Consider the following 12889-nt stretch of genomic DNA (forward strand, 5'->3'; position numbering starts at 1 on the left):
AAGTTAGAGTTTCTGGAGAGGTGAACGTGGGCTAAGGTATGATAGGAACAGGCTGGAATCAGATACTCTTTCAACGGGAAAGAACCATAGAGATGCATTAGTGCCAACCCTTATTTTCTTAATAATGAGAGCCAACATGGAAAGGGCACTTATTATGTGCCAGGCACTGTACCGAGTGCTTTCCTTGTGCCTACAACCATCCTATGAGACAGGTACTATTTTTGTCTTCATGGAGAAACTAAGTCAAAGGTTAACTGGCCCAGTAAGAGGCAGATCCAGGCAACCGTCCCTGTCCAGAACCCACCTTCTCTTATACTCTTTAACTTTGCATGGTGAGCCATTCCAAGCATACACAAAATTAGAATATTATCGCAAACCCCCATAAATCCATTGACCATTTGCAATAATTACCAACACAACAGAGATCTTGTTTCGTCATCCATCCCCCATCCACTCTTCCTCTACTAGGTTATTTTGAAGTATGTCATATGTATTGTTTCTGTATATACCATCCTTCCATTATCTGTGCATACTTTAATACGTACTTCCAGGAAAAAAGGAGTTTCTTAACACAATTATAGTGACAGTGTTATATTTAAAGAAAATAACAATAATTTCTTAATATCAAATATCCAAACACTGTTCAAGTGTATCCCCAATTGTCTCATAAATGTATTCTTACAGCTGGTTTATTTGTATTGGAACCAAAAATAGTCTGCACGTCGCATTTGGTTAATACATCTCTTGAATCACTAACATTTAAGGTCCCTTCTCCCCCTGTCATTCTTTTGTTGAAGAAATAAAGTCATTTGCACTGTGAAACTTCTCACAGGTTGGCTTTCACTGGAGTGTCATTTAATACGTTCCTCCATCCCCTGTATTTCCTGTAAACTGCTAATTAGATCTAGTTGTTTGGCTCAATTCATATTTAATTGTTTGGCAAAGATACTTCACAGGCAGTTCAGAGTCGAGGCCCCTCTGCTTAAATCTACTTTTTTCCAGAAGACTAAGAGTCAAGCCCAGCTCGCAAAGCTAAGGACTGAACTAGGGCAGGAACCTGCGTGGTCTTCTGACTCTAGGCCTCTGCCCCGTAACTCTACTCCCGAACTTGAATCTGGACTTTTCTCCTTGGAATGGAAGGATGGCTTGGCTCTCAAGTCATCTTCCTCCTCTTCGACCTCCATCTGTGACAGAAGCCAAGAGGAGCAGTGGGGAAGTTCAAACCTTTCTTCTGCATATGGCAATATTTTAATTTTAAACAGATGGTGGAGGGAGGGGGCTTCCCAAGGCTGGGTGGGGCTCCGCACCTTCTGCTCTTGCCAGAGGACTAGAGGCACTTAAGCCAGGACTGGCACGGAACATTCTTCTTATTCCCTCTCTCTCCTTTCAAATATTGAGAACCAATTTACCGGAGTGCATGCTGACGGGAACGCCCCCCCCCCCCGACTTACTCATGTGAGTTGGAGGGAAAGAGGTGCGTGCACTCTGGCAGCCGGGCGTGCCCGAGGGAAGCATGGGATTCCACTTGGGGGACGGGGAAAGGGCTGGCTCATGAAGGTGGCCACTGTTCCTGCATCTCCGAAGTGGGGGGGGGGGGCATTCCCGCTCCACTGGCATGCAAGTGCCAGAACCAAGACTCTGTAAGCGGAGAAACAAAACTATTCCCATCCCAAAGGCAGAAGCCCAGCCCATACCGGAAACTGGGCCGGAGCAGGCAGGGAGGGGGAGAAAAGGGACTCAAATGCACAGGACGGGGCCAAGCACAGGTTCACTGAGCACTTAGAGCATGCCAGGCCCACTGCATGCAGCATCTCATTGAACCCGCACACCCACCCTGCAGGGCAGAAGGTCGGAGCCCGTATTGCCCGGCTCTGAGCTGAGGAGGGACGTGAGACCACGCAGATGTTATTAGTGAGGGCAGGATTCAGCTCCATGCTTTTCTGACTTCCTCGCAGGGGCTTAGCCATCAGGCTACCAGGTCGGCTACTTTAAGGGAGGGAGGGCATAGCAATTTGGAAGGGAGCTTGAGTAGGGTTTAGGAGTGGCTCAGGTAAGGCACACTGGGGTCCCCAGCCTTTGGGGAACAGTCATCTCCCATTTTAACACAGGCATCCCAACTCCATGCAGCCAGTTTCACAGAGGCAGGGATGGAAGGTTCCACCAGGAGCCCATTGGAGAAGCAAAGGCCAAGCACTCTCCCGCTCCCTCTCTTGTCCAGTTGAAGGCTCCTGACCAGGAAGGATTATCAGGGTCACATCTGGCGCACACAAAGCCTTCTTGTGAATCTGAAAGTGACACCTCCTGTGGGTGTGGACATTGCATGAGCGCGCTCCTCTGGGAGCCCCCCTCCCCCTGTGAGGGTGACATCTGCAAAGGGGCTCCCTGCTGGGCCAGCGGTGTCCCTTTGCAGCCACGCACGCCTCCCTGGGGCAGCCGGGCTGGAGTGCCGCCAGCGGGCCCCGCAAGGGTTAAACGCGTTTGCCCGCCCAGCACGCTTTACACTTGTCAAGCCCGAGTCACACTTGCTGAGCTGTTAACCACCTTTTCGTGGTTGTGTCACATGACCGTGGGCTCAAGTCAGCTCAGAAGAGGGCAGAACCCAATTACGAGATCACTCAAAGTGCTGGGTGGGGTTTTTTTTTTTTTTTCTTCTTCTTCTTTTTTCCCACCACAGTCAAGGCGGTGGCAGTCAGATTTCCCCCAAACCTCACTGGTTTGACTCACACGGCCAGACTGACACTCCCGTATGTGGGCAGCTCAGAGATGGCACCATATTCTTCTGTCTCTTATCAATAGAACTGATCGATAGAAATGGCTTATGTTTGCCCCTGGATTTTGTAAGAGAACATGAAAAATAATTGGCAGTCTAAAAACATTTTTTAAACTGTGCTAAACTCCCAAGGTAAAGATGAATCAGTACAGACCGCTGGGAAGTAAGTTTGGTCACAACTTAGAAAAGTCATTCCACTTTTGTAAATTTGTAGTAAAGAAGTGCTAAACGCAAAGGAAGACAGAAACTTCTATTTATAGAGATTTTCACTGCTCTATTTATAATAAGGAAAAAAATGGAAATCACCTTTATTGGCAAGCATGTAAGTTGGTAAATTAGGGTACATACCACATCAGAGTTTTACACGGTTTTTAGAGCTTGGGTTTGTTAAATGATATGAAATGCCTATGTTCTTATGTTATGGGAAAAATAAAAGGCAACAAATCAATCTAAAGTATGATCACAAGCATGTCAGACATACTTTAAAACATTCAGAGGAGAATACACTAAAAGCAGTCTTATTAGACCTACTGGTAATTACTAACATATGTTGGGTTTTTACTACGCGCCAGATACTGCTCTAAGTGATTTACATATATTGACTCAGTTTCTCCTTGTAGCAACACATGAGGTAAGTACAATTATTATGACCCCCATTTTACAGATGCAGGAACTGAGGCAAAGCAAAGTTAATTAAGCAAGTTGCCCAAGTCACGTAGCAAACGAGGTAAAAGCTGGAAGCCGAATCCGGGAAGACGTAACGCTCATGTCTTCTGGCTGTGGATCAGCTAATTGAAAAAGACTAACACGGAGAGATATCGTTAGGTATTACATACAACAGAATGAGCCTGGAACATTCTGTCATCATGGAGAGCAAGGAAGCTCGCGAAGACTGGAAGGTCGTGTCAAAAGGACCAAGAGCGAAATGGAAGAGGTTTCCCTCGGCTACAGAAAAGTAAATCTGAGAATCAGTAACTGCGCTGGGCGGAAACACATCAGTATCTCAAACCTTGAGGTTTAAAATGACTCGGAAAAAAGAACCTCCCTGATTACCTTTGGAGGAGCTAGAAAGTAAGTCATTTTTTCGAAAACTGCACAGGAAGATGGAAAGAATCAAGCGTCGATCCTGCTTCTCCTGTACACACTTAGGGTAACTAAATCGTTGCTAAAGTCGAATGTGTTCTTGTGGAAACATTCCAGATAAGAATTAAAGTAGGAATAACAGAACAGTGCCGTTTTTAACCCCTGGTAAGTTAATGCATCAGGCAACGGACGCGGGCGTTAGCGGATCAGACACAGCAGGAGAGGACGTGCTTCCGGCCAGAATTCGCCCGTCCAAGCATGCGCACCAAAAAAGTAAGACCTGAATCAGATCGCACTTCTAGATACGACTCCCGATTTATAGGACATCGGGAAAACAGGGACCTGTCTTCAATGACATTTCGTGGGGGGAGCAAAATTCAGACTATGGGAAACTATAGGACCTAGGATGTGTGATGATGGGATTCTAGTTTCACTTTTAAAAAGAAGTCCTTGTCTTTTAGGGATGTACTTGGAAATACAAAAGTATGATTATTTCTAGGATTCACTTTAATATATTCCAAGAGCAGGGGGAAAGTGGGTGTGGGGGGGTAGGGCCCCCCCCCACTACAGATGGGCCGTGATATGAACAATGTTGAACCTGAGTGATGGGTACATAGGACTCATCATACTCTTCTGTCCACTTTTATACAGGCTCTCATATTTCCATAATAAAGAAGTTTTAATGGTTCAAACGTATCTTAATTTTGTTCTTATTTAAAATATTGAAATCTTTTGCTGTAGAATTGAGGACTAGTGGAAGACAATGGCTATTGGCGTGGACGAAGGACCAGACTGCCTGCATTTGAATGCCTGCGATTCTCTTACTGGCTGGGTTAGCTAGAGTAAGGAACTTCGTGTTGCCCTATCTCAGGAAGAGGGGATAACAAAACCACCCCCTTACTCCTTCATTGAGTGACTGTGACAATGAAATGAGTAAAATGTTTCCAGTGTCTAAACACTCCATGGCATATATTAAGCATTATATGGATTTACTATATTTTTTAAAGATTTTACTTATTTATATATTTATTTGAGAATGGGGGGGAAGGAGGGGGAGAGGGAGAGGGAGAGGGACAAGCAAACTCCAAGCTGAGCCTGAAGCCTGACGGGCTCAATCCCATAACCCCGAGATCATGACCTGAGCTGAAACCAAGAGTCAGCTGCTCAACCAACTGAGCCACCTAGGCACCCCCAGATTTACTATTTTTACGGGGCTTCTTTTTTGTGTGTCTTTGGGCATAAGTTTCCTGATAAGAGTGTCTCTACTCATTTTGCGTTTTATACCCACGATCCTGACTTTCACCCCACTTCAGATCACCAGCTCTAGTTCTAACACCAACTGACAATTCTGGTACGGATTCTGACACGTGGGCTTTCCCCTACACATCCAGGCAGTTCTCTCACACCAGCTGGTGTCCTGCAATTCAGCTCAATTCTGACACTCTCCCTGGAGGTGGTGTCCGATTCCTGCAAGACTGCCGCCCACCCCCACCCCACCCCCTCAGATGCCGATCCCAAGTCCAGGTGGTCACTTGTGCTTCTGACCCCCGGCTATGGATCAGAGGTCCCCATGACCTCGGTTAACTTGCTAGAGCGCCTCGTAGAACTCGAGAAACCAGTTTACTTACTACATTATTGGCTTATTATACAAGGATATAATCTAGGAACAGGCGGATGGAAAAGATGCATAGGGCAAGGTACTGGAAAGGGCAGGAGATTTCACGCTCCCTGGAAGCACCACTTTCCCGGAACGTCCGTGCTTTCACCAACCCATAAGCTCTTGAACCCTCTCCTCTTGGGTTTTTATGAAGGCTTCATTCCTTAGGTAGGATGGATTGAATCATTGGCCATTGGTGACTGAACCCAATCTTGGGCTCCTCTCCCTCCCAGGAGGCTGTGGGACTAAGCACTGGGTTGGTGTCTCAGTCAGCCCCCATCCTTCGGTGCTTTCCCAAAGTCAGCTCATTAACATAACAAAAGTCACTTTAGCGTGCTCCTGTCTTAGAAAATTCTAAGAGTTCTAGGAGAGCTGTTGCAGAAATAGACGAAGACTAAATATATATTTCTTATTATAAATCACAATATCACAATACCCACCTACTCAGTCTCTCACCCTTCATGCATCAGCTGCAACATTCCAGTTTCTTTCAAGTGGAGCAAAAACTTGAAGACATTTGCAAAGCAATCTGAGGGCAGTCCTGCTAGATTTCAGTGATTAACTTTCAGTCTTTTCTAGTTGATTGTCCACACCTAATCTGAGAGTTCTTTCGTTTTTGTTTTCTGTTTTTCTGGTGTGCCTCACCTTTATCAGGTTTTTCCAAAGCAACCTGATTTTCTTAAGAATGTGCTTTCTGGGGGTGCCTGGGTGGCACAGCGGTTAAGCGTCTGCCTTTGGCTCAGGGCGTGATCGCGTCTGCCTTTGGCTCAGGGCGTGATCCCGGCGTTCTGGGATCGAGCCCCACATCAGGCTCCTCCGCTAGGAGTCTGCTTCTTCCTCTCCCACTCCCCCTGCTTGTGTTCCCTCTCTCGCTGGCTGTCTCTATCTCTGTCAAATAAATAAATAAATAAAATCTTTAAAAAAAAAAAAAAGAATGTGCTTTCTGCATTCTTTTTTCATCACGTACATAATTCCTAATTACATTCTAAATTTTCGGTTGCAACCTTTTGAAATATGTCTGGGAGCAAACAAACTGACTTTTGGCGGGCAGACATCACAAATGGTGGAAGAAGGGCCCAGATGCATGCTGTGAATGCCAGTGGTGTGCGTCCGGCTCCCTGAAGGCATGCTTTACACGTACGGTGGCGGCTTCGTCAGTTAGTCCAGTGGGCGGCTTACATGGAGACTAGTTAGGGGAACCTGGTGTATTCAGGTCAACCGGGGCTGCCTTTTGGGTAGCACTTTGTTCTAACGATGAGCCTGTATTGTCACTCTTGTCCACCAAAGGAAAAAACCAACACATCCTATCTTTGATACTACCTTTTTAGGTAAATCCATTCACAGAGGACTAGAACGCCAACACAAAGAAAATGTACCATGATGACTGTTAATTCACACACCCTTGTGTGCAAACAGTGGGTGCTGGGTTCTATAGAACACGAGGGTCTGAGCATGAGTGGTCGTCGTCGTCGTCACTTGTTGCAGGGACAATGTCTATATTGAGTGCTTCTATTACACAGCGCATTTCCTAAATGCCACAGCAACCAGGCTTCATGCTAAGAAGGTTCACACACTAATATTCACATCCTACTTTCACTTTGACTATAAAGTTACACAGAAACCAAATGATCAAATCTGCATTTCCTTCTCAATCTATATGCAAATAGTAAGGCAGGGATTCCCCTTATCATTGGCATTCCTTAACAAAAAGGATTCTGGACAAAGTCAGGCTCTGAAAATGGGAACCGACTTAACACCGGTCCGATCTAGCTGGATGGGGCCCTGGCTGTGTGTTGCCGGATTTCAGGGATCTCACTGCTAGTTTGCTCTTCTGTGACATCCCATTGTCACTCTGCTTTCTGATCAACTGTGAATTCTCACAGTCCTCCCTCCACAGGAGAGAGGAAGTGAGAGAGGTGTGTAGCTACTGCATTGATTCTCAGCACTTGACAGATGGGGAAGCCAGAGTTACAAGGCAGAGCTGTTTTTGTCACACTGGGGCATTCCACAGCTCCTCGACTTGGAGAACTGATGGTAGGGGCACTCCATGGGGTGTAGTCGCAAGAAAACAATCTGGAGTACGCTCATCTCGTTACAGTACCAACTTCGAACATAGGCACAAAGTTGTAGCTATGACGCTCCTTCTGTGCCTGTCCCTTGGCACTTTTCACATGCTTCTGGAAGTCTGGGCCTTGAGTCCTTTCAGAAGAGTCCCACCACTTACTAACTGTGCAGACCAAACTGAAAGACTCTTGCCCCAGACTCCTTAAATGTCATGATGTCACTCACAGATAATACAATCAAGATGATCACATTCGCATTGAATCAGGGAATGTGCTTCCTAGTTGTGTCAAAGTCACGCACGGCAGCAAGGTCAAACAAACATACACAGCAGCTCCCCTGAAGAGTCTTCCTCAACCCAACAGTTCCCTCATCCTATTACTGCCCCCACCTCATTCTATTATCCTCTTGATTGCTAGCAGGTCACTCTTCGATAAACTGAAAACCTGCTCATATTATTCAAAATAACTCCAAACCACAAATATTTACCTAGTATTAGATTCATTTATTCACTTCACAGTTATTGAAAGATCATCAACAATTTAAGCAAGATGCATGAGAGGTACCTTGGAAAAGAAAGATTACCATGGGGGTGCCATTTCTGAAGTTAAGGAAAAATAGGATCTCATTGATTATGCAATCAGATACTCTTGAAAGTAAATTATTGTTAGTATTGTAAGACTCTACAGCTATGATCATAGTAAGTGTGTGTGTGTGTGTGTGTGTGTGAATTTCGGCAATACAGAAATCTAATTAAAGGCAGTCTAAAGTTACAAGACCATGGAATATCACTGGTTTCTTTGGACTCTAGAGGCAAGAAAGAATCCAACAGAATCCCAAATATGTGAGTTGCTTTAAGCCAAAGCCTGAAAAAAGGTGGTACATTTGTTACAAATATATCGCTACCTAAGGACTCACTTTTCTCTGATGTCCAATGACATTTTCCTTTAAGCTCACACCAGCAGCCTCCTCAAAGGTCATCGGGCTTCTGCTAACAATGTCTTCAAAATCCTTTAGATCTCCACTGAACAGTCTCCTCAATATCCTTCTGACTTCTACCCACTGTTCAGACCCAAAGCTCCTCCCCCAGTTTTAGATTTTTGTTATAAGAACACCTTGTTACTTCCAGGTACAAAAACCTGTATTGGTTATTACTTCTTCATAACAAATTACCTTGAGATGAATGGCTTAAAGCAACACTAAATATTCATCTTTTAAAAAAATCTCACATAAAAAATGAATAAAAAGTAAAAAATTTAAAAATCTCACATCGTCTGTGGGCCAGGAATTTGGAAAGAGCTTAGCTGAGTAGTTCTGGCTTAGGAGCTCTGGGAGGTTGTAGTCAAGAGGTTGGCCAGAGCCGCAGGCATGGGAAGGCTGAACTGGGGCTAGAAAATCCACTCCCAAGACGATTCGTCACATGGCTAGCAAAATGGTGTTGGTGGTTGGTTGGAGATCTCCGTTATCTGCCATGCAACCCACTTCATGGGGCAGTTCACACTGCCCCTGGGTTCCCCCAGGGTCAATGATCCAAGATAGCAAGGTGGAAACTATACTAGCTTTTATAATCTAGGCCCAGAGGCCACACACCATCGCATGTTCTATTGATCACCCAGACTAACCCTGAGGTGTGTGGGAGGGAGACCCTACAAGGGCATGACTAGGAGGAGATAAAGATCACTGGGACACGTCTAGGAGACTGGCTACCACAGCACGTAAATGTCATTCATGTGCTTATGTCTTTTAATTGTGACATTCTGCTACGTGTTTCAACAAAGAGTTATTGAGGATCTATTATGCTGTTTTTGGTGTTAAAAAAAGTAATTTCCAAAGCCTGCAAAAATCCCTACTCTCATGAATCTCAAGTCCTAATGTGAGGAGTTAAGCAACTATCAAATAAATAAACTGAATGTCAGTTGATGATGAGTGCTGTGAAGGGAAATCAAAGCAGGGCAAGAGGTTTGAGACTGCAAGGGGTGGAATGGAGGACTGTGCTTTAAATAGGACAGTCAGGGAAGTTTCATCGAGAAGGTCACATTTCATCAAAAATGTGAAGGCAGCAAGGGAGTGGTACCTGGAGGAAGAGCTTTCCAGGACAAGGAGACAGAATGTGCAAAGACATTGGGGTGGCAGCACCTTTGGGGTGTTACAGGAACAGCAGAGGGGTCTGTGGGCTTGGAGCAGAGTGAGCAAGTGTGGGAGTGGTAGTGATGAGCTCAGAGATGGTGGAGGAGGATAAGGCTTTATCGGCGATTGAAGGGACTTTGGCTTTTATGCTGAGTAACCTGGGAAACCATTGGAGAGTTTTGAGCAAAATAGTGACATGATTGGAATCAAGCATGAACAAGATCACTCTGGTTGCTGTGCTGAGAAGAGACTAAGGAGGGACAAGAGACAGGGAGTTCAGTAATTAGGCCATGACAATTATAAAGTGGAGAAGTCATGGAGGCTTGGACCAGGAAGGTGATGGAGGTTGTGAGGTTGGCAGATTGTATTTTAGGCCTTTGCCAATGACACTTGCTGATGGATTCCATATGGAGCATGAGAAAAGAAGAGCAGTCAGTTATGAGCTTGAGGTTTTGGCCTGAGGAAGAAGAATAGTGGGGGTTCAAGATGGGAGAAACAATAGGAGGAGTAGATTGGAAGAGGGGGCTGTAAATAATGAGTTCGGTTTAGACAGACTCAGTGTGAGATGTCTGTTAGCCGTCCAAGTGGAAGAGTTGACTAAGCAATGGATATACAAGTTTGCAACTGGAGGGAACAAGTGTAGCTAGAGGTAAGGTCCCAAGATTAAATCCTAATCACTAATTATGCTACAAGGTTGGGCAGAAGAGGAATAAGTCACTCACAGATGCAGCCGGGGGGGGGGGGGGTTGGGGGGACACCAACCTGCCGTGATGCTCGGGAAGCAAAATGGGGAAAAGGATCCTGTTTCATCACGTGATACACTGATAAGCCACATAAGATGAGCACTGAGAACTGACCACTCTTTTTACCCCCCAAGTTGGAGTGTAAATAGACAATTTTTAAAATGGTGTAAAGCTGTGCATCACCATGTGTATGAATATTTTCATATCCAATTTAAATCCTATGATGGCTCAAAATAAGTGTAACTACATACAGACACACATACCCAGACATACAATTATTTCTAAATATTTCCTCAGCATGTTCGGTGGACCTACATCCTATGCTTCTTACTGTAAGCTGAAGTGGTCTTTCTCATCTGCATTATACCCCAGCCCACACCATCCACACCCAACCCTAAGCAAACTGTGCAGCTTCTAACATTCTTCGAAAGAATGAAACAATCAACCTGAGTGCCCCATCAGGAAATGAATCAGCAGAATACCAGCTGTAGGAACTAAGCTAAGGATGTGGCCACGAAGGTTAAAGGTATCTTTTTGCTGGAGCCTTTGGGGTCTTAAATCACCAAGCTTATGCGTGGTTTGGAAGGTAATGCCTGTATCAATAAGCACAACAGCATGGACATTTTTGTGCATCCGGCCCATCATGAGTTAATGGCTGGAATAAATGTGATAAAACAAATATTAACCTGGCTGAGTGCAGCCCTTCATTTAGAATGTGTGCCAAATAACTTTCTATGACTTTCAACATGTGGCTATTAATTCACAAGACTGGATTTTTTTTTTTTTTTAGGATTTTATTTATTTATTCGACAGAGATAGAGACAGCCAGCGAGAGAGGGAACACAAGCGGGGGGAGTGGGAGAGGAAGAAGCAGGCTCCTAGCGGAGGAGCCTGATGTGGGGCTCGATCCCAGATCGCGGGGATCACGACCTGAGCCGAAGGCAGACGCTCAACCGCTCTGCCACCCAGGCGCCCCACAAAACTGGATTTTTAAAAAAAGATTTTATTTATTTATTTGAGAGAGAGAGTGTGAGGGAGAGAGAGAGCACAAGTTGTGGGAAGGAGCACAGAGAGAGGGAGAAGCAGACTCCCCACTGAGCAGGGAGCTCAACATGGGGCTCGATCCCAGGACCCTGAGATCACGACCTGAGCCGAAGGCAGATGCTTAACCGACTGAGCCACCCAGGTGCCCCACAAGATTGGATTTTTGAGACAGTCTCAGTTTTGTCCTTCAAAAGAAAAATTACATACTGATTCCACTGGTGCAAATATGGAACAACTGATACCAACTAATCAAAAGAGACACTCAACCAATAAAAATGGTTTCCCAACCAATCAGAATATCAGGCGGTTGTAAGCAGCCCATGTATCCATTTTGGGGCAGCTTGGCTGTGATATCCACCAACACTCCAGAGAATGTTTTGGAAACTCTCCATCTTGCGGCTTAGACGCATTGATGACTCAAGCCAGAATGTCAGCCATGATATGTGTTCTAGTTAGGCATAGCTTTTGACTCTGAGCAGTAATTCCCCACTTGATCATAAACTCAATTCACCAGAACTGGCCCTGAATGGTCTGGGATCTTTCCAAATCCCTTCGAAAGAATGTTCACAGGCAAAGCAAGTGAGCCTAGAAGAGGTTCCAATGGTGTGCAGATTCTGGTCGGGGGAGGGGGGGGTCTGCTCTTTCCCAGGCTCCCTTCTTTCTCCCTGCCAGAGACAAGGAGAGGGGAGGCAAATCTTGGAAGTCAGGTTGAGTGGAGAGGGTCATCGATCAAGATGTTCCCCCATGAATGAATCACCCAAATGGGGAGATAAAGCCCATAATTCAGAGAGACAGGACATGCTCCCTCCAAGGGACCTAGTGAGGAAAATGAGGGCAGATCAGTTTCTCAAAAGCATTCCTGGGATGCTTACAACAGAAATTACTGCAGTGTGTCTTTAAAATGCAGATTTCTGCCCCCCCCCCCCCCCCCCGACCTCATGAATCCAAATCTCTAGGAGCAAGACTGGGTTCTGAGTTTTACACCTGTTGTCCATGCGATCTTTTGCAGGCTGAATTTGGAGAAGCATTGAGTCCATGCAGTAAAACTTGGAAGAGAAACGACACAAGGGGAGAGGCACTGGCTAAGTCGGGTGGAGCTGGCCACTTGGCCCCCATAACAGGCCCTGTGTGGGACTTGGGAGTTTCCTTAAGAATAATATGCATCTTCCTTTTAGTTCTCAGATGCTGCATAGAGCCTGCGGTTTTCATTTTAAGCGTCCCACGATCCAGCATTGCTTTCCACATAGCTTCTGAAGCAGAGGCAGGAACCAAAAGACGTTTTACAGCAACTTCTCAAGGGAGGATAAAAGTGTATTTAACACCACCCTTTCTTTGCTCCTACTTTAATTTTTTTTTACCTGCAACGTAACATTTAAAAATCATAGTGCATGGGAATGAGCTGGA

Source organism: Ursus americanus, chromosome 8, assembly GCF_024610735.1.
Source record: "Ursus americanus isolate L20-20 chromosome 8, mUrsAme1.1.p, whole genome shotgun sequence".
Classification (NCBI taxonomy): domain Eukaryota; kingdom Metazoa; phylum Chordata; class Mammalia; order Carnivora; family Ursidae; genus Ursus; species Ursus americanus.